A 23195-nucleotide genomic window follows, 5' to 3' on the forward strand; every position below is an offset into this window, starting at 1 on the left:
TCTACTCTGTTCCCTTGTCAAAATTATTTGTGCTGTTATAGAGCACTGGATGTTAAGAGGCTATTTTAGCTTTCAGAATCATAAAGGCTTTTATCCAATTTCATTTCCCTACCTATTCAGCAGCATTAACCCATTAAAGAGAAAATGTGCAAAACATCTAATTTTAAGCTATTCAGTAGACAGCAATGAACCTGAAAGAGAGGAACTGGTTTATAAGTTTAGGAATATGTATGTGTGAGAGATCTAAGTACCACTAACTGGAAAGAGCTGGCTCTGTTTCCAGTGTCTGTACCTGTGAGCATGTATGTTTGCATATGTAGTTCACTATCTAACTTCCAGCAGGTGTGTTGGAGGACACGCACATCTGGAAAAACTGCATGAATGAGCCAGGGTTTGAGCAAAGAGCCCAAGGACTGAAATTGGTGTCATATGGATGTAGATGCCATGTTGATATTCAAAGGAGCTGTGGATATGGCTGTGCTTACAAAATGAGTGAAGGCGTGTGTTTTTTTCACCAGTGATCTTCACTTCTGATCAACCAGAAAGAAGGAACAGCTCTTCACTGTCTTTTATGTGGACTTTGGTAGTGATGTACGGATGTAGGTGCTGCTCAAAGCAGTGACCGTCTGTGGCAAACTGGGTGGCCAGCCATGTGTTTGTTAGTCATATGCATGTGTCTGTGCTTCTCTGGGATAACCCACACATCCTCTTTACTAGCCAAACTGCAAATGGGATAAGAAGCCATGCCCATCAGACAGTTACAAAGAGATCCCTGGCATCTCAGGATGGACTGGGCTTAGGGTACGAGGAAGCAGGAAGTACAATTCCTGGAACACCTGGATTTGGTGGCTCCCTTAACATCCTAAATAGGATCAGTGCCCTGGTAGTTGAGGAGAAGTTGGGAGCTCTATCCAGTGAAGCATCAGAGATGGCTGATCCTGAGCTATGCAGCAGCTCTAGCAGGAAGCAGCAGAGGCACTACTGTGGGGGATGGAAGTTGATCTCAGGGGATCACAGAGTCAGGGTGGGATAGCCTGCATGACTGCAGTAAATATTGCAGGGCTGTACAAGCCCTTTATGGAAGACAGTCCAGGAAGGAAAGGAGGGGGAGTCACTTGATGTGAGAGAGCAGCTGGAATACATGGAGCTCTGCTTGGGGATGGATGGTGAAACAGCTGAGACCTTATGAGTCAGAATCAGTGGGCAGTTGAACATGGGTGATGCTATAGCCAATATGTGCTACAGATCACCTGTTCAGGCAGAAGTAGATGAGGTCTTCTTCAAACAGCTGCAAGTTTGCATGCCCTTGTCCTCATGGGAAATTGAACCACCCTGATATCTGCTGCAGGTATTGCAGGGCATATCCGGGAGGTTTTGGGAATTATGATGACTTCCTGACACCAATGATGAAAGAACCAATGGCAGGAGATGCTTGTGCTGGACCTGATACTTAAAATGAAGGAAGAACTAGTTGAGAATGTGAAGGTCAGGGGCAACCTTGGCTTCAGTGACCATGAAATGTGAAATTCAGGACCCTGAAAGGAGGGAACAGGGCAAAGATCAGGACTATAGCTTTGGGCTTTAGGAGAGGAAGCTTGGGCTGCTCAAGGATCTCCTGGAAAGAATCCCATGGGATACCATCCTGAAAAAAGAAATGTGTTCAAGAGACCTCTATGATTGCCAAAGATCAACACTTCCAGTCTCAAGAATTATCCATCCCAGTGTTCAGGAAGCCAAACAAAGGTGGTAGGAGGCCTGCAGGGATGAACAGGGAGCTTCACAAGCATGCAAAAGAAGCATATATGTGATGGAAGCAAAAGAAGGTGAATCACAGAACTACAGAGATACTGTCCAAGTGTGCAGGAATAGGCCTGGACAAGCCCAGAACCCACCTGCAGGTGTAGAAAAAGGAAGATTAGAGAAAATGTGGGCCCACTGCTAAATGGGTCAGGGGACCTAATGACAAAGAACACAGAAAAGGCTGAGATATTCAGAAGGACAACGTGATTTAAAGCAGTTAGCAGGGATTTACAACTTAATCACTTCCTATGCTAAAATGATGGACTCGGTAAAGGAGGGAAGATCAGTGGATGTTTTTTCTGACTTCAGCAAGGCTTTCTGCACCATCTCCTGGAACGTCCTCATAGGCTAACTCATGAAATATAGACTAAGTGAGTGAACAGTGAGATGGACTGAAAACTGGCTGAACTGCCAACCTTAAAGTATTATCATCAGTGGCACAAAGTCCAGCCAACAGCTATTTTCTAGTGATGTACCCCAGGTGTCAACACTGGGTCAAATAATATTCAGCGTCTTCATTAATCCTGGCCAGTAGAACAGAGGACAACCTCAGCAAGTTTGCAGGTGACACAAAACTGGGAGGAGAGCCTGATACACCCGACAGATGATTGTGCAGTTATTTGCAGGCTGAAGAATTTATCTGAGAGTAATCTAATGATGTTCAGCAATGCCAAGTGAAAAGTCCTTTACTTGTGCAGCAATAAACCCATGTGCCAGCGTATACTGGGGGCTCACCCTCTGGAAAGCAGCTTTGTTGAGAAGTACCTGGAAGTCCCAATGGACACTCAGTTGACCATGAGGTACAGCCTTGTGGTAAAGAAGGCCAGCAGCACCTTGGGCTGCCTGAAGCAAAGCATTCACAGCAGGTTGAGAGAGGTGATTCTTCCCTTCTACTAATCACTGGTGAGCCCCATCTGGAATTTTGTGTTCAGTTCTGATCATCCCCATGCAAGGGAGACTTGGACTTTGTCCAGTGTAGAGCCAGAAAGATGATTAAGGGACTGGAGCATGTGTCAAATGAGGAGAGGCTGAGAGAGCTGGGAGTCTTCAGTCAAGAGAAGAGAAAGCTCAAGGAGGGATCTTATCAGTGTGTATAAATATCTGATGAGAGGGATCAAAAGAAAACAGAGCCAGACACTTCTCAGTGGTGCCAAGTGAGGGAACAAGAGGCAATGGGCAGAAACTGAAATAAAGGAATTCTGTTTAAACACACATACCAAAAAAATGTCAAATTACTATGAGGGTGATTGAATACTGTGCCAGGTTGCCTGGAGAGGTTGTGGAGTCTCTATTCTCAGAGCTTTTCAAAACCTGACAGGACGTGGGCCTAATCAATCTGCTCTAGTAGACAGTCCTTTGTACAGGGGGCTGAGGTAAATTATGTCGGTCCTTTTCCACCTCTGTCCTTCTGTGATTCTGCAATTCTTTGAAAGAAGGCAATAGTTGGGACTTTCTGTGTGACAGTTTTAGCACATTATCAATGTGGATTTTATGTACATAGGAATGAGTGACTTTAAATACTGCAAGTCAGCAGAAATAAGTGTATCTCGATTTAAAGGCTAAAAGGTAGAAATATTTCCTTGAACAATTTGACACATTTCCTTAACAATTTGAAAGATAAGTTTCTCATATTGTAGCTAAATTAAGATGAAAAATATGCTAGCTGTATCACCTATCTAACCACTCAACAAATAGCTGAGAGTCACTTTTAGCCAGAAGCTGAAAGTCATACAGACCGTAAAAACCAACCAAAGAAGATAAGTAACCTCCAGTAGTACACTTTCCTTAACCTACTAGCAAGCTTCAAATACATCTGGAAGATTCATTCGCACTATTCTATTTCCCCACTGCCTCTCCTAACATCAAATCTCAATTAGGGATTGGTAATTTTCTTCTTTCTCTTGGGGCATCGGTCAGAAGGGTTCTCAACAGAATGGCCATGTTTTCTTTCCCTGCTTGGAAAATGTGAGGGAAATCTTCAGGACACCCTAGTTGTGCTGACTAGTGACCAAGAAGATGCTTCTTTTTGTGCTGCATTGTGGAGGGGAGATAGCCTTGATTTTTGTCTGGTTTATTCCTGTCTGTTGACTTACTTATATCTTTTAATACACTGAGATAAAACTAGTTTTGTGGACTTAAAATAACATACAATAACATTTTAGTCACTTCTTTGACTCTTTTCAGTCTGAGCGGCCAGATTGTTGGCTAATTTAAACTGCCATGGCTCCACACTATGTCTTTATTGTAACTTATAATTTTTTTTCTCTGAACTTTTGTACTGCTTTGAAGCAGAAGAAATTTTGAAAGCTCTTTGTTTTGTTCAAATAAGAACAGTGAACTACAGCTGGTGGCAATGAGTGATATTTATGGATTTCTCCCTTCCTGGGAGACAAATTAACTGATTCTGTGTCACAGCCACACCTCCCACCCCAGGATCTGGCTGCTGAGCTACAGTAGTAGGGACAGCTGGTTGACTGAGATGGCCTCTTTGGGAGGGCTCTCACATCCCTCTTGACAAAGTAATGCAAAGTAAGGCAATTTCCCAGGAAAACACAGGGCCTGTCCCTGATCCATAGACTGGTATCCCCAACCAGCCTTGTCCCATCCCCATTCCCTTGACCCTGCCCAGCTAGCCCAAGTCTGTGTCTGACCCCAGTTTCCCTCACTAGGTCTGAACCTGACCCCCACCTATGGGATGATGTCCCAGTCTGGCCTTGGCCCTGGCCCATTCCCAGGGAGATGTTCAATTCTCTGGGCTGGGGCTGCCCCTGCCTTGCCCTTGTGTCCCTGGGGTGGTGGTGTAGGCAGCTTGCTGCTGTAGCACCTCTCTACACAGACCTGTGCAGCATGAGGGACAAAGAGGAAGAATGGAAAGTCCTTGGAGATCTGCAGACATATGGCATTGCTGGGATTGAGGAGATTTGGTGGGGCAGCACAACTGGAAGCTAATTTCTCCGGTGTGTTTGGGCCAATTTTTTGACACCAGTTCTAATGGATGTAGTGATGGTGTGACAGTCTTGACTGCAGCTATAGTCTATATATAGACAGAATAGTTTAAGATCCTGAGGGAAAGGGTACATAAATAAACACCTTGGACCTTCGTAGAGTGTACTTACACTCTCTTACAGGGTGGTGCTCAGTGAAGCCAGATTCAGTGTTGCAGAATTCTTTTGGGAGGTATTGGTATTCTAAAGCAACTGTTTGCTGGAGAACAGTATTAGGAGTTCATATGTATGAAACAGAAGCTGAAGAATCAGAAAAGAGATAGATGGAAAAGGTATTTCCTTCTAGTTAGATACAATGAGCTGCCATTTAATCAGACCATTTTAAGTTGCAGCTGAAGAACTTACTGGGAAAATAGTAGAATTTACTTAGTTCTAATTCAGCTGTACTGAGCCAAAATAATAATTGGAAAGTATTCTGGCTTTCTGAGTCTGCATTTTATTGTTAATACTTGCAGAAGAATATGTGCACCATTTCTAAATCTCTTGAAAAAATAATTTTGTTTGTGACAATAGAGAAATAACAGGCAACTTTATAATTAGAAAAATCTTTTTCTTCTGTAGTTCTGTGGAATCACTTAAGCCGCAAAATATACCACTGTACCTAAGAGATCACTAACTGACATCTACAGACTGGAAAAGAGAGAAAAGATTATGCTGGAAACCTACTTAACTTCCAGGTCTCAGAAAGAAATATGAAAACTGAAAATATAGAAGTCTAAGACCTGGCGATAAGGGACTGATTCAAATCCATACTGCAAACTTTTAAGTGTTTCCTCAGTTAATATCCACTCATCAGCTGATATACCCTTAGTTGATATTTACTCAGCTGCAGATAATCAAACATCCAGACACAGGCACCTATACAGGGTTTAATACAATTCCACTGCCAAGTCTCTATGGGACAGCTACACACAGATGACTTGGTGTGGGACAACTCTACACGGGTCAGCAGGTGCTGCAAAGCCCTTCAACATAGGCAGGGGCCTGTGCAGTCCTGTGGGGAGCTCCTAGCACCTGCCAGCAAGCAATCTCTCGCAGAAGGCGGCGGGAGTACTGCCAGTGATCTTCTAGCTGTGCCTGCAGTACACATTACATGAGGGGGAGGCAGGGGGGTGAGTGGCAGGGAAGGCAGGTGGGATGCAGCGGGACAGCAGCTCTGGGCACAGCTCCGAGTGCAGAGGGGAAGTCAGCCATGTTTGGCGTAGTTGCCTTTACCTCATTGCCACCTCAATTTCATTGTTAAGCAATTAACCTTCTCTTATGTTCACAGGCTTTGTGGAGCTCCCCATGTGGCACTGAACACTAGGCAGGACTGCTGTGGCACTGTGCATAGAGTTGTCGTGCATAGAGTTTTCCTATGTAGTTGATGGCACCGAGCTGGCCTTGGAGAGTTGTCCCATTCCAACCTATATAAGTTTGCATTAGGTTGTATGGTGAAAAGACAGAGTTCCGTTCTAGCTACTTTGTTCAGGCACAGGATTTCTCTCTGTTGTAGCTGGCCAGAGGGACAGCAGCAGTGAAAGAATGAGGAAGCCAGCATTCCATGTGAAGAATGCTAACCTATGGGAACGAGATATAAAATGGAAAATGTAGGGTGCTTATTAAGAAATAATCTGCATGTTAAAGAATCAGTAAAATATAAATCCCAGTATTCAGACAGAACTCAATTTCTGATGTCAGTTTACAAAGATGTCAAACAGTGAACTATAGAAGAGGGAAACCAAAGCAAATAGAAATTATGATCCAGATTGCACAGGCAGAGTTATGCCAGCCCAAACCATGTTCAGTTATCAAACTCATGTAAGATCCCTACCAGCACTGGATGTAGATATAACATCGTATCAGCCCTTCTCCTTCACAGTGTAGGAATATGGCCACCTCCAAAGTCACAGAACCAGTAAGAAAAATACATTTTAGAATGTTCCTCCTAGTTTCCCTGTAGCAGAACAACCACACATTTGGCATCAGATGCATTGCTTTAACTGTTAAAGGCATGTTGGTGGTGCAGTCAGTACAAGACTATTTGTGCCATCCAGTGGCTAGAGATTGTGTTAGGAAAGCAAGTGACAGACATTGTCCAAATGATAGAGGTGAATATTAACCCATCCTGGATGGGAGAACAGAAGTTTTGTTCTGTTTTGGTTTATTTTTTGAAATGAATAAACTGTACATGTTACTAAAGATTTCCTGAGCTTATGATCAGGCAGTTTGACATTTGTGCATGGGAAATATTCCTCGTTTGCAGTGTGATAGCCTTTTCCATTGAAATAATTACATTATTAAGTCAGGACTGCACTGAATGAATGTCTGGGTCACATTAATGCCTCCAATAAGTAAAAAAATAGCTTTAGCTCTGCTCTGCAATTTTTGTGTAAAACTAGAGACAATTTTCAGCTATGGGAAAACGATATGTTGAATGACCTTGTGGATTTCCGTAATGCTTTGGGTGACTTACATTTTAACCACATTGAACCCACTGAGTGCTGAATGAGAAAAGTCTCACTCAGAGATTACAGAATGAGATCTAGAAAAATCACCAGTACTTTACAGACGTACTTTAATTTTCCTTGCATGCAGTGAAGTCAAAAGTGCTTTGCTTTTACCCCCTGTCTCAAGTCCCACTATGTTTCATTGATGCATACTAACTATTCTCATCCAGAACTAGACTCAGACAGTGAATCTGTTTTTATGGCATGCTATGCCTAACATTTAATGATCCATAGCTGACAGTGACTGACGGCCACTGAAAACAAAATTACTGTAGTGTGTGTGCACAGAATACTCCAGACCTGCTTATTGTAGGATACTGTTAGGATTTCAATACCAGGTCATACAGAAGCTGTATAATTCTAACATAATTGTATTTAAATGCAGAGAGAACAGTTGCTTGATTTGGCTTAGTTTCTGCAACCACATTGGCCTTTAATTCTAGTGAGCATTAATTTCTTCAAGCATAGCTGAACACCAGTTTTACTAGATGGTGGTTGTATCACTTACTTTTAAGGTAATCTTATTATTTTCACTATAAGATACTGCTTTTATTTGCTCAGCATATTGAGAAATTTCACCTATTTGGGTATACTTTTTCCATTCCCAGTGATTGCTTCAGATTTATTTTCTTTGTGCTTTTCTTTATTTAAACTTTCATGTCATATAAGACAGTTCATTTATTTCTGATATTGAAAGTGAAACTGATGTGAAGTTAATGCCAGCCTTTTTTTTAAGACATAGAATAGCATCACCTTTCAGAGCAGTCATTTAAAAATTGGTTGGGAAAGGTCTTTTTGAAAGACATTAATTTATTCTATATGAAATCTGATCTTTTAGAAGCATTAAAAATGAAAGTTAACATATTATTAACTATAGTTAATATACTAGCAGCTATTGTGTCAGACATCTTTGCTTATGTAGTGTAAAGGAGGACTTTTCAATTTGCAGCTCCAGGATATTGTTAACCAGCAATTGCAGATTGTCAATGATGTGCTTCTGGAGGTCCTAATACTGAGCTCTGGCAGAAGGAAACTATCTAGTTCAAGAAAAATTCAGTCCAGAGGAGAGGGAAAAGGAGAGAATCGAATGGGAATAAAAATAAAAATGTAGATTTAGCATAGAAACAGACAGAATGAGAAGAAAACTGAATTTAAGCCTTGAGTTTCAACAACTAATTGGTGATGGAGACAAAGGATAGCAGTAGGAAAAAAAGAATAGCAGTAGGAAAACTGTGAAAATCATATGGAGTCACACAGAACACATGCACAGTTTCAATGACAGAAATACCCAATATTCTGTAAATAAAGATATACGTAATTGTCCATCCTCAATTTACCCTTAGGCAGTGAAGCAAAAGTGCTATGGTGAAGGCTCTTGTAAAGTATAAACTAAGGCAGACCAAAATAAGATTAAATGCAACTGTCTACAACCACCTGGATGTTGGAAGAAGAGATGGGGAATGATAGAAACACAATGAAGTCTTTTTTAGGGAACCTGAAATGTAAAACCCCTAGGCACTAAGACAGCAGGAAATTATTTTCTCTTCTCCTAAATATTGCTAAACTCCACAGTACCTGTCCCTGGTACACTTCAACGGTATTACTTTTTCTCTACCCAAAAACTCTGGGGAGAGATGGGGTTTAAATAAGAGTCAGTAAGAAACTGACAAGTTTAGTACACCTAGCATTCAATAATTCATTGTATTAGGAACAGAGGTTAATAGGATAATTCAGTCTGTAAGAAACCTAAGGATTTTTCTACCCCAACCTACTGTGCAAATGAGGATCAACTGGCAGATCTGACCAGGTTGCCCAGGCCTGTATCCAGTTGGGTCTGGAAAACTCTAAGGCTGGAAACTTCACAACCTGTCTAGGCAGCCTGCTCCAATGCTTGACTCTTCTAACAGTGAAATTTGTTTCCCTTAAATTCATCGGAATCTTATTTTCTTCAAATTGTGCCTTCTTTTTGTCATACTTTTGGAAAGCAAATGATTAAACAACAACAGAAACATTTTACAAATATAAACTACAGCTAGAAAACAGGAAAGATTTCAAATTACTTATGAAACCGTTGTATGTTTAAAAGCAGAAATCTAAGCCATTGGTCTCATATTGTATGTAGATACTATCTATCCAGATGACAGTTATGCTATCTCCATTCTCTCTTTAGCACATTATTTGCTATAGTAACTAGCAGTGTGACACAAAGAGGGACTATTTGGGTGCTAAGATATGGGGGGGGGGTGGGAAGCATTTTAGTTTCTATAACTTTTTAAAACAAGAAAAACATTTCATCATGTATTAATAAAAGTGACAGAGCACTGTGTGTGGAATAGTACCCTACCCCAAGGGAAAACCATCTGACACAAGTTGGGGAAAGTTTTTTGACATCAGGGAGATGTGGAAGTGTTACCAGAAGACCTGAATCATCAGCTCCAGTGGAATAACAATCAGTTCTTCCTGGACAAGACATTTGCATTCAGACCTGAAGATGCCCTAAACATTCTTTTCAATGAAGAATGGTGTATTTAGTAGATTTAGTTACACCAACATTGACCTACAGAAACCATGATTTTCTTTTTCTTTTTATTAGAAATATCTCAAAGAAAAGTTTGCCTTACCCTCTCCAACATGCACTGGTCAACTGCAATGAACCTCATGCTTTATCACAATTAAAAGAAGGTAGAGAAGTCCCTCAGGTTTCTGAAAATTGCTGTAAGTAGAATAGGTTTACAGTTCTGAAACAGAAAAGTAAAACAAAGTTTATTAAAAGGAAAGTATTAATGGATTCAATATTACCATCTCACTGGTAATGGTTTAAATAAATTATTGGTATAGAAACTCCCACAGCTGTTTAAAAATAGCAGGAGTATCTCCAATTATACATGTTTAATGTTGCTCAGAAAATGAGGGTGAATCTTTGACCCTGTTAATGCCTTGTTAGAAATGAGATGGATGTCTAGAATTTTGGGGACCACACAGTTCTATTATAGCAGCTATATAAGAGTACTTAGGCAAAAAAAGTAAGATTATTCGAACCACTCAAGGCTAGGGCTTTTTAGCACCTCCTCAATGAAGGCTCTTGTAACTTTTTCCCTATTGTCCCTTTTTACACTCTGCCTGAGTTACCACATGCTCAACTCTGTGAGCCTGGGAATAACCACCAAAATCCCAGCTCAGGCCTATGACACAGGCAAGTTTTCTCCTATTTCCTGTGCATTGTGATACAAATCTTTTTACAAAAGCACGTGCACAGTAGGCCTTGACAATAGGAAGAGAACCAGAAAAAGATTTTGGTTTAGTTCTTGTACATTTATTGTGTTTGATTCTTTTAATGCCTCTGAAAGAGAAGGCTCTAGGTTGGACTATCAGACTATCTTTCTCTGAGCTATATCTTTTTATTACAATGTAGCTCATAAAGTGACTTGATATATAGAGTTGTATCAAGCTGTGGAAGAAGTCAGATCTCTTCTGTAGCTGCTGCTGTACACTTTGAACCAGAGCTGTACCCTTGGTACTGCTTTCCATTTTGAAGTCAGAGTTACAATTGCTCATATGCTCATGTTTTTATGTCCTTACTGTCCTACTAGGGGATCCTTCCACTATTTTACTCTTAGATCTGATATGTAAATATATGGGTAGTCATATGAAATTGTGTGATGATAAAGGCATGTTTATGCTACTGAAAAGAATTATTAAATTCACTGACAGGAGATAAAAGCAATTAACTTGCATCATAATTTTGTCTTTTTCATTTTGTTTTAAGCTTTTACAGTCCCTGGTTATGCTGATTGAATTCAGCAATTAAAGTATTCTGTCCCTGTTTTACATGACTGACAGCTTAGCTGAAGGAAAAAAGCTTGCAGAGTATTGCTGGACCCACACAGAAAATAAACATATGTGACTTGCAGAGTTGTAAAAGCTTTCTAAAACACTTTCCCTGAATCTTCTCTCCACTCCTGCCCAAGTTCCCCAGATATGTTGGACTTCCAGGATGCACCTACAACACATATAAGCATAGAAATCCCTGAGCAAGCAGAAACTTCCTCTGCTGTAAAACTGAATGGGAGGAATAGAACTATCCTGGCTCGCAATTCAGAAGGTCAATCTTGTTTTCATAATTGTTGTAAATACTCACTGTAATTTTAGATTTTAAGAAAGGAAGGCAAGTGTTAGTTTTATATTTTGTCCTGCTCCATAGGCAATATAATGGTGATCATAAATAATAGAAACCATGAATTACTTTCCTTTTAGGTACGGTATTTTGTGTGTGTGTGTGTGTAATTACTGTTGTAATAAAGTAAGAATAGCTGCAAACAAAATGCTAACAAGCTTTATAATTATCAGCATTTTCAAGCAGGGAACAGGTACTTAGAAGGCATCTACTGGCATTTATGTGAACTTCTGTGTGTCTATCAACATAAAATTACAAAGGGAGTATGATGAGTGCTCTTTTACACAGAGCTCTTTTTTTTTTTTTTTTTTTTAACTTACCTGGAATATTTAGCTTTTAGACAGGTATAACATGTGCAAAAGCTTACAAAGTTTCTGTGCATCTGTATATTTATCCAGCATCATGATTCAGTAAGTAACTAATACTCTTGGTTAACTAACTGCTTGAAGGGTAAAAATGTAATGGCTTTTCCTACTGAGAGAATATCTAATGAGGCTTTTAAACAGTAAATGAAGTAACACAGTTAGCTACCCCAAATTGCAATACCCAATAGTTTTCATGTTTTTCATTACATTTTATGTACTTTCAAACATTATACAGCCATAGGAGGTTTTTTTTCTTAAGATATTAATATTTATATACTTTCATTACTGCCAGAAAGCGAACATCATCTCAACGGTCAGATGAGGTTGTCTGCAAATTATAGAACTACAACATTAGTTCATTTATTATTAATAGAGCTCATAAATACTCACGCCATCCAAAGTAGCCTCAAACAATTGCACTTGAGCATGATCTGAATTATTTTTTTCCCCAGGTATTTCTATTTTCTGCTATATAATTAGGTGTCATCAGCTGTGACGGGAAGAACTCTACTCCACCTCGCTTCTTACAATAAATGACAGATTTTATAGCCCACAGCTACTAAAATATTTGAAGGAGTAGAAAACAAAAATAAGCAATACAGAGAGATTATTATTTTTTAACAAAAATATAATTACTAATAAACTTTTTTAAAGTCCAACAAAACCCTGCAGTAAATTTAAAGTCATTGCAGTGAAGAATGTTGTAAGTTATCTTGAAAAATATTTTGTGACTTATACTAAACCTTGAATACATGAACAAATTAATAAACAGCTAAAGAAAATGTTATCCACAACTGTACACTCTCCTAATTTAGAGGTCTGCCCTACTTTGCTCTTAGACCAAACTACAGACTCATAAAAATACGGCAGTTTTCACTGGGGCTATTTTTCTTTAACCCACCAAGCTCTGAAGTGAAGATATTTCAGCATCTTATGTTGGCTTACCTGTTTATGCATAAAGGAGGCAGAGCCCAGGCTCATTATTCTTGCCCTCTAAAAACTTCTTTGTTTCTTGAAAATGATCCTCTTTCAACTTAGGAGCTATGAGCTAATAGTATATTGGATCATCAACATGGAATATTTATTAATTTGCTATTTAAAATGCATACACTGTAGCTAAGACAGGAACAGTATTTTTCATACACAGAAAAATTAAGTCAGACAGGATAAAAATAAAAATGGCTAAGGTAAGAGGTGAGGGGGCAAATCTATCTTGACAAAATGCTAAAAGGAATAAGCCACATAAAATTTTGTCAATAAAGCACGTTTAAAGTCAAATAGATTACTGAAAGGAAAAGAGGTAAGAAGCTTAGCAGTGGAATGATGACTTATAACTTTGGCATTGGAATAAAAGTGTGAGTAGTTTTATTCTGAAGTCATCCTGAAACCTTTGTTTTTTAGTACATGAGATGAATGCACATAGCCCTGTGAAATGTTAATTGAAATAATACAATGAAGAATAAATGTCTTCTTACAAGGAAATTTGACTTAATTTTGCTCATGTAACAATGAAAATCTTTATTTATTGAAGATAAAAGTGGTGAGAAAATTTCTCCAAATTAGATGAGAAAAATACAGAGGTAAATGGCTTATGCCTTTAACATCCAAAAGCTGTGTGTTATTTCAGAAATCATTCGTGTGGCTCTGGTCCTATTGATTTTAATTTTTATTCCAACAGGACCCTGTGAATATATTTCCTAAGTAGTCTGGAGACTGAGAGTCAAAATTGAATGTGTTTTTATTTCTAATATTTTCATGAAAAAATAATTTTACATTTACAAAAAATCCTTGTGAAGGAATGGCAAACAATCAATAAGGCATCCTCCTGGCACACCACTGTACAGTAAAGCAGACTTTTTGGTTTGTTCTAATCATATTTTGCAAAAAAAATCAAGAGGATGTGTAGATGAAGGAAGTGGGACTTACTGGTTATAAAATAACAGAAAAAGAGGTGTATCTGACAGTGATTAGAAATGGTGAAGAACATCTTAAACAAAAATATATATATTAACTGTCACTGAGATTTAAAAAAGAAGGCATTAAAAATGGCCACTTCACAGTCTGTGTACTCCTTTGTGCACAACTATAATTGTTACTGTATTTCTCTTGGAAAGAATTATTCAGTGGCAAAAACTTTAAGAGAATAAATGACTTTGTTATTTATTAGAATAAGATCTTAAAACTAAGATCTTAGGTGAACTTGGATTAGATTGTAATTTGAACAAAGAACTGTATCCATCATTTTTGACTACATGCAATGCCACTTTAGTCTAACATATCTTGTAATATAGTAGTAAAATAATAATAGAATAATAGAATCATTCTGGTTGGAAAATATCTTTAAGATCATCAAGTCCAACCATTAACCTAAATCTAACAAGTCCAGTGTTAAACCATGTCCCTGAGCAACACATCTATATGCTTTTTAAACACCTCCAAGGATGGTCATTCAACCATCTCCATGGGCAGCCTGTTCCAATCCTTTAGGTGAACAATTTTCTCCTAATATCCAATCTAAACCTCCCCTGGTGCAACTTGAGGCCATTTTCTTTCATTCTGATACTTGTTTCTTGGGAGAAGACACCAACCCGCACCGCCCTACAATCTCCTTTCAGGTAGTTGTAGAAAGCAGTAAGGTCTCCCCTCAGCCTCCTTTTTCTCCAGATTGAACAACCTTGTTTCCCTCAGATGCTCCTCATAATGCAATATAACCCAAAATGCAGTAGAAAATTGTGTTCTGGAAGACCATGGGCACAATTATTAGTAAAAAGAATTCTTCAGGTCACATCTTTCTGTGAGAACAGAGTCTCCTGGATTGTTTGTTACCCAGCATTTTCCTGGGTACATTCTGACAATGACAAGTTATCAGTGAAGTACATTTATATGTAAGAAATTCAAGATTTATTAAGCATATTAAGAATCATGTTAAATCTTACTATAGGAGTTCAAGAAGTGAAAAGAGTAAGAAGCACTCAGAAGATACGCAAAAGCATTGAAAGAAGCCAGTTTAATAAATGTCAGTATAGAAAGGCAATTTTAATAAAGCCTAGTTTTCCTTGATAGGAAAAGTGGTTGGGATTTAAATAGAAATGTGTTTTTTATATGCTTCGGGTTTTGCACTTTAAAAAAAGAAAATTTTACCACTATTGATGAAAAAGAAATAAAGTTATAAACGGCAAGTATATATGCTACAAGTGTATACAAAAATTAGAAGTGAAAATAGAGAAATCAATGCATAGTTGGTTCCAAACAGCTCTTCCATTTCTTTTTTTCATATTTACACAAAACTGAAGAAGGAATTTTTTTTTTTTTTTTTGTATGTCTTTTCAGTGTATTTTGCAGAAAATTTCTTTCAGCATCAGTATTGTCTTAAGGAGTTCTCACCAATCACTGTAGACTTTATGTCATTTCCTAAGTTAAGCTGGTTCAGCTGTTTGCAGGTCTGTGCTGTGGGACTGAAAAATTGATCCAGAGTAAAAGCAAGCCATTTTCCCTAGTTATTTTTAACCAAGGAAAATGAAGATAAGGAGTGCCAGATATGTAGGGGTTGCCTGAGTCAACACAGGCACTGAAAGAAGTGTTTATCAAATTGTAGCCTTTCATGTCTTATTTTGTCACGTGTGCAAAAGCTTGAATTTAGGAGTAATTCAGTGGTGAATGCCTACTGACTGCAGCAAGGCTAAATCAAGAGCACAAACAAATTAGTTCCTTCATCATATCCTGTTTCTTTCCTCCAGCTATTATCAGAGCTCAGAGAAGGACCTTAAAATAACATTAGGGGGAATTTAATTTTAAAATATATTTAATACAAATTTTCCTTGGGCTGCAAAGTATTATGAGATGTGGAACATCATGAAAACTTCTCTAAACAGAAGCAGAGACAATAAGAACCCTAAGAAAATATAGATACTATGATAAAAACAACTACCAATATAGAAGTGCATGGCAAACACAGCCATACTGTACTTTCAATGTATCCATTTGACTGGTGTTCCAGATCTACAAATAGGTCTTGAAACGTTATCTTATACATCCTGGAGATTTTGACAAGGCATCCTCCTACTCTCAGGAAGTGTAATTATAACTCATACGGTATGATAATCAGCCTCACAGATCCCTGAAGCAGAACCCTGCATCAGCCTCCCTTGGTGCTAAACACATTCAAGACTCTGTTGATCTGACAAAACTAGCTATAATAGAAGGAGTGCAGACTGTAACATGAAGTAGTCTTTCAACTTAAAAGTGCTTTAAAAAAAACATAATAGCACTTATAAAATTGAGCTTTTGTGTGTTTTCTACTGCATGAACACAACTCAGACATTTGCACTTCAATTATACTAATCAGGAAAAATATTAAGATAATTTTTTGCTATTTTATAAAATGCAAAATCTGGTGATTAGATTTGAAAAACACCTATTGCTTGAATTCTAATGTCATGATAACACATGCTGTTCTTATTGCATATCTTTGGCATGAGACTCTAAGCAAACAGATCACATGGTTTGCTTAAAACTGAAAAAGAGATCTTAAATACACAATGAATAACAGACTACCAGTATATAGAGATTAATAAATTACTAGTAAACACAACCAGTGAATAAAAATTCAGCAGAAGTGTGCCTTTAAAAGAAATTGAAAAGTGTTATTTCAAATTTCTTTGGAATTTGGTTTAATAACACTTTATGGAGGGGTTAGTGACTATCAATCTTTGCCATCGTGTTGGGTCTCTTTGTGTGGGTTTTGGTAAGCCAGCAAGAAGCTGCTGGAAGCTTCCCTCGCTCCAAAAATCCAGACCCACTTCCGACCAAGGCCAAGGCCATCAGCAGTGGAGCATGTGCCTCTGCAATTAACATATTCAGAACGGGAAATTGCTATAAGACCTGGAGGGCAGAGGAGACAGGGAGATGAAAGCAGTACAGGAGATACAAATTCAATGAGGAAGAAAGAGTATGGGGTGCCCAAGCAGAGGCTCCCCTGCAGCCTGTGGTAGGATGGCAGGCTGTCCCCTGCAGCCCATGAAGGAGCATGTGGAGCAGCCAGTAAGGACCACCGAGCAGAGGTGGACTTGCACCCCGTGAAGAACAACACAGGGGTAGATGTGGATCTGCAGCCATGGAAGACCCTGCATCAAGGGAGGTGACTAGGCCTGAAGCAGGCCGTGTCTCTGTGGACAGCCCACATTGGAGCAGTATGTTCCTGAAGGACTGCTCCTGGTGGGAGGGAGTTATGTTGGAGGGGTTTGTGAAGGACTCTCTCCCATGGGAGGGACCCTGCAGTCCTGTGAGGAGTCCTTCCTCTGAGGAGGAAGGAGCAGCAAAAAACAAGGTGTGACAAACTAACCATAACCCCCATTCCTGGTCTCCCTTTGCCATTGAGGGGGTGGAGGTAGAGGAACCAGGAGTAAAATAATTTGGGCCTGGGAAGAAGAGAGGGGTGGGGTAAATTATTTAAGGTCCAGTTTTGGTTTTTTTGTCCTGCTCTGATTTCATTTATGAGAAATTAAATTGATTTTTCCCCAAAGTCGAGTCTGTGACTGTAACTGGTGAGTGAACACTCCCTGTCCTTGTCTTAAAGTATGCACTCCTGTTTTATCATCTAGAAGAAAGCTATCATTCCTTACTTAATAATTATATTGTGTCCTATAAACACAAATATTTTTTATAACTTAAATCTTAATCCTTTAATATACTTCAATATTCCGACCTTTTTTAACCTTACTTTACATCTTGTACTGTAATGTGTATTTCTGTACTGCTTTGTGACATGCTTCTTTTTGAATCCCTACATAATTGTCGTACTCAATGTACCATTGAACACCATTGAAAAAATATGTCTATGTACATGAAACAGAAATCCGTAGTGGGAAGTCTGATATGTCGTTTCTACTCTAAAAGATTCTTCAAAGGGAACTTGGTACTGATCAAAATGCATTATCCATGGTGCCTAAAAGCCAGCTGCAAATAATTCCACACCTAATGTTTCTACTATGTCTTACCACTGTTATTTGTCTAAAATAAATTTGGGATCATGAATGTAAAGCTCCATATAATATTTAAAAATTTCTCTCTTTTTAAAAAAAAAAAATAAATTATTTTTCAGCCTCTATAATTGTCCAAACTGCTAGCCAAGTCTTTAGACATTATTTTTTGAAGTACAAGCAAGTTGGTCAATGACTTTTTCTGCATTTTTTCCATTGAATAACTACAAACAGATTTCACAGAGTCTACCCAAACTATTTAATGACCTTCTAAAGACTTTTTTAAAAATTATTATCATTTCAATGGATTAAGTGCACAGAGTAGAATACAATAATATGTCTTTGCCGATGTTCACTACTAAAAAGTAAAGATATATTGATTAGCAATGATTGGTCCAAAAAGTATATTTCATTCCAGTCTCTTTAAATAAAACTTTTAGAAAATAAATTTATACACTGTACATAAAAATGAAAAGGTAATTTTAACAAACTCCAAATGTGTTCAGTCTTTCAATCTTACAACCCAGCGGCTTGGAGCAGGCCACAACAAGAATCACTGGCCAGGATCAACAGTTACATTTAATTGATCTTGTCATCTTTCTATAAAGTAATTAATTTAATTTGCATATATTTTCATAGTAGTGAACTGTGCAGTCCAATCTCTTATATCTGATTAATTGAATTGCCTCAGTAAGACGGCAGTTAGAAGGTTTTGAAAGTTCTGTTCCTCAGTTGTGTTGTAAAATAACATTTCACCTCTAATAAAGATATGATTTCTTTTTGAATAATCACTCAAATAATCATTAGATTATACAATATAAAAGACAGAGACACAGATAAGGTGATTTAGGTGACTGGCTTTTAAAAAATCCATTAGATTCTTATTTCTGCTTCCAATATCAAACAAAATTCAAAACTCACAGATGGTGCACGAATACTACCAGAGACCAGAAATATTACATACCTTACGGATTAATAATTATTAACACATTGTTTTGGTATTTTTCAGTACCACAAAACATCAAAGAAGCCTATAATTTGTCCCACTTAACTTCAAGATAAATTAGAAAACATTTTAAATTATTTTAAGGAATGTTCTTAGTGCTAATGTTATCTTGAAAACAGGCATTCCAGGCAAACAGACTTTCCAGGAAATTTCTTTAATATCTTTCAGACATTTTTGTGCATTCAGTGACCAAAGTATGCTAGGAAAAAGTCACTATTTCTGTAACCACTTCAGTTGTATACTGAAGGAAATAAAACTTTGTATCATGGTTAGGACTAATACCAGATCTAACAAAAGAATGAGTTGAAGTGCAAGTGAATAAAAGAAGGTTGTACACCAAAACCCCCCATTCAGCTGTTGCCTGATCAGGGGTGTTAATATCCTATAGGCCATGTAAAGCAATTTTAAAAAGACAATTTTTTTACTATTTTTTATTTAAGGTTGGAAGGGACCTTAAAGATCATCAAGTTCCAACCCCCCTGCCATGAGCGGGGAACCCTACCACTAGACCAGGTTGCACAAAACCTCATCCAACCTGGCTCCAGGAACCCACCTGTACGTCCTAAACCGGTGAATCTGCCATTAAGGCAGAGCACCCGCTGCAGCTGCTGCCTCTGTTTGCTTTCCTCGCAGAGAGAAAGCTGGATATAGTAATTGAAGACTCATTTGTTTTGCACAGAAGTAGTATTTGCTTCTCCAGAGGTGGCTATTACCACTACTGCAGAAGCCTTACTGAAACCGCTCTCTACATTTTCCTTATTATAGGTGTTATAGGATATTTTATTATAGGATATATATAGGATATATATAGGATCCTTATTATAGGATAGGGAAAAAATAATGTCATTATTTGGATCCTAGTCCAGAATCTAAGTCAAACTCAGTGAAAGGTAAGCCCACCTATCTCATTTTTTAACATGAAAAGCAGTAATATGCAACTTTTAATCTCCTCAGAATCTATTCTTAGAGAACAAAGTGTTTAGAAGTAAACACTGAAAATATTCTTGGAAAAATGTATTTAAAACATCCTTTTGAAATTAGCTTTATTTTTGCTTCTTTTGTGTTTAATCTCTAGCATTATAATTGGAAAGAAGTGAGTTCTGTTATGACATGTTTCTTTTATTTCAGTGATATTTCTGAAAAAAAAAAGTTCGTGAAATTCAGGGGTTGTAAATGAAGGCATTTCAAATCCATTGGGTATGTGCTGTCCATAATTGTGTTCAATTAAGAGACATAAAAAGCAAATCCAAAAATAAGCTGCATTGCTACTACTCAGCTACTCTTTAATTGTCTGATTAATGATTGAACTTATTAAGATGACAGGTATTTTCAAGGGACTACCCAAAGAGCGAGGTAGTGTAATGCATTAAGTTTTAATTTTGTTTTAACTCAGGAACAATTTGTGAGTACATTAAAAAGTGTACGGTGTTCTTGGTTCATTGTAAGCAACTTAAAATTCACCATTAGAGCAGTTCAGATCTCATCCTAGTGGGGGTGGCCTGTTACAGGTCAATGTAAGATGCCCACATAGTTAAAAAATGAATACTTGAGAGAAAACAGAATAATAATGAAATAACGTCTGAATCTAAACATCCTACAAATAGCAGGGATGGAATGAAAAATATAGCAGCTTAAAGTAAAGAATATTCCAGTATCAACATGTATGATTTGATGATTTTCTATACAAAGCAAGGAAGGTATTTTTTTTATTGCTAAGAGATCCATGGTTAAACTGGAAGTGGGTTGCTTTTTTTTCATCCTGGACCACCTCACACATCAAGGCTCTCCTATTCATGATGAAGTCACAATCACAAACAAAACCCAGTTCATTTTATCTTCTCACATTTAAATTTTATTCTCTTAGTGAAACAGATGCACCTTTAAAGACACTGATGAATACATTCAAGCAAATCAGGGCTGCACTGACCTTCAGGGAAGTTTTGCCAAGATTTTATCCATTGTGATACTCTTTATTTCTTTAGTGACTAAAGGTCTTGATCAAAGACCTTTTTTTCCCATTTGCACATAAGATAATAAAAATCAATTCCTGTCTTATTGAACTTTATTGGGTGTGGAGATCTAACTGAAGTTATAAATAGAGATAATGTGGAACTTTTCAAGAAACTTAGAATCATAGAATGGTTTGGGTTGGAAGTACCTTTTCTCGTTGGTTCCTCTACACTTAGAGAAGGAAACTGTCGTCAATACATTCCTGGATTCCTCGTGCCTTGCTGTGTTGTCCCTCCAGCAGGTGTTGGGGTGATTGAAGTCCCCCAAGAGGACCAGGGCCTGTGAACACAAAGCTGCTCATATCTGCTTATAGAGGGCCTGATACACTTGGTCTTCATGATCCAAGTCAAGCAGAAAAAAATTGTTATGGTGAAATACAAATACACACATTAGAGAAGATAAGCTGAAGTAACACTTACTTCTACAATTGCTATGCTGTAAGATTGCTCCTTTCATTCATCAGAGTGATCTAGAAAAAGGTTTACTAAGGTCTTTTGCTGAAACGTTTTTTTCTATTATAGAGAAAATATGATTCCCCTCACTTACACACTATGTTGCATTAAATAAGTAAGTGGAAAAGGTCCTAAATCTTCCAATTTCAAGGCTGTATAATTTTTTTTTTTTTTTTTTTTTTCTTCCCCGGTAGAGCAAAAAAGCCTTAACATTTTGTTAAATATGCAACAGACATTCTGAGAGTAGCCACAGTTTAAAAGTTTAAATTAAAAGTTTTTTCAAAGAAATGTAGAATCCTAGAAATGTGATACTGCAAAAGAGCTCAGAATATCACATCATCTTGCTGGAATTTGTGGCTGGAACAACTATATTTAGACCAATCTTGACAGTAATCTATCAAAACTGCTCTTTAAAATCACTAATAACAGCCGCTCCACAAGTGATGTAGGCGACTGATTTTTAACTGCAATAAAAAGGTATTCCTGATGTATAACATAAATCTCTCTGAATGCAGCTGATCATTTTTGTTTTGCTCTTGGTGACAACATTGACAACAAATGATTGTTCTCCTTACAACACTTTGTGTGTTGGAAGACTGTTATCATGTCACCCCAAGGTTCACTTTTCAAGACTAAATAAGAAAAGGCTTTTCTTTTTTTTCAGCCTTTGATTAGCAGCCATATTTTCCACATCTATTAACCTTTTGTTGCTTCCATCTCATCCTCTTCTTTCCGTAGTACTTAAACCTGCATTCATTCATCCTGTCAAGGCTTCATGACTGCTGTCTAGAATGAAATAGTTATTCTGTATGTCTCAGGACTTACATATTTTAAATAATCCTGTACCTTCTGGTTTTGCAGCATAAACTAATATTCCATTTGGAACCCATTGTAATCCTTAGACCCTTTTCTGTAGTATATTTTCCTAGTGAGCCATGCTCTATTTCTCATTTTCTTCTCCTTCCGTTGCATCCATCTATGTTATGATCTGTTTTACTGCTTTAGACCATTTCTCCAGTTCATCAAAATTATGTGGAATATAATTCTTTCTTCCAGAATGCCCGTAACATTCCTGGTTAATGTTGTCCACAAACACTAGTCCTTCAATTGTAAATGCAAATATTGTGTAACGCTGCACTCAAGTATTTCTCTCAGTCTGACAGTGAACAGATGCTAAGATGTCTCTGGTATCTGATTCAAGTGATTTTGCAGTAATTTCCAGCGAGAACATATTTCCATACTTCTGACAGCGTCATATGGAATTGTCACATGTCGGCAAGGGAAAAGTATGTAAACACTTCCCTGTTACCCACTTATTTGTGCTGTCATGAAAGGATCAGATTGGCCTGTTGTGATTTGTAACTCTGTTGTGATTTTCAGTAACTTTATTGTGGTTAAATATTATCTTTTTTTTTTTTTTCCCCCAAGATTTTCTAGGCACTCAGAAAATCCCTGCCTCATTATTTATTGCAGTATCATTCTATGTATAAGCTAGACAGATTATACATAATATTCTTCTTTTTAGTTTACTAGTTCTGTTTTTCCATTAGATATCCCTCATCATTTATATGTTCTGAAAAGTTCTCAAAGGTGATTGCTAATGGTTCAGAGAGTATTTTAGTTCATAAATACTTTAGGGAAAAATGTTATTAAGTCATGGTGATTTGAACAGGTCTGCTTCATCAAAGAACTTTTCTGTCTGTTAACCAATTCTGGCTTATAGTTCTAGCACTTAGTTGCCAATATGAATTATGGTCACAATTAATCTTTTTGGTGAAGAATGAAGAAAAAATATAGTGACGATTTTGTACTTCATTATGTCATCTGTTATTTGGTTATTTGTGAAACTTTTTTCTTCTTTTTTTTTTTTTTTTTAAGTTTCCTGTGCTACCTTTTTTCCCTCAGCTTTCCTAAGT

The sequence above is a fragment of the Apus apus genome, chromosome 4 (assembly GCF_020740795.1).
Source record: "Apus apus isolate bApuApu2 chromosome 4, bApuApu2.pri.cur, whole genome shotgun sequence".
Taxonomy (NCBI): domain Eukaryota; kingdom Metazoa; phylum Chordata; class Aves; order Apodiformes; family Apodidae; genus Apus; species Apus apus.